This window comes from Ailuropoda melanoleuca, chromosome 7 (genome assembly GCF_002007445.2).
Source record: "Ailuropoda melanoleuca isolate Jingjing chromosome 7, ASM200744v2, whole genome shotgun sequence".
Lineage (NCBI taxonomy): Eukaryota > Metazoa > Chordata > Mammalia > Carnivora > Ursidae > Ailuropoda > Ailuropoda melanoleuca.
Genome location: NC_048224.1, coordinates 96,925,959 through 96,926,246, shown reverse-complemented (window position 1 = coordinate 96,926,246; position 288 = coordinate 96,925,959).

The following is a 288-nucleotide window of genomic DNA, read 5'->3' as shown; positions in this document are numbered from 1 at the left end:
TCAGTCAGAATGGCAAAAAATGACAAGACAAGAAACAACAAATGTTGGAGAGGATGTGGAGAAAGGGGATCCCTCTTACACTGTTGGTGGGAATGCAAGTTGGTACAGCCACTTCGGGAAACAGTGTGGAGATCCCTTAAAAAGTTAAAAATAGAGCTACCCTATGATCCAGCAATTGCACTACTGGGTATTTACCACAAAGATACAGACATAATGAAGAGAAGGGCCATATGTACCCCAATGTTCAGAGCAGCATTGTCCACAATAGCTAAATTGTGGAAGGAGCCG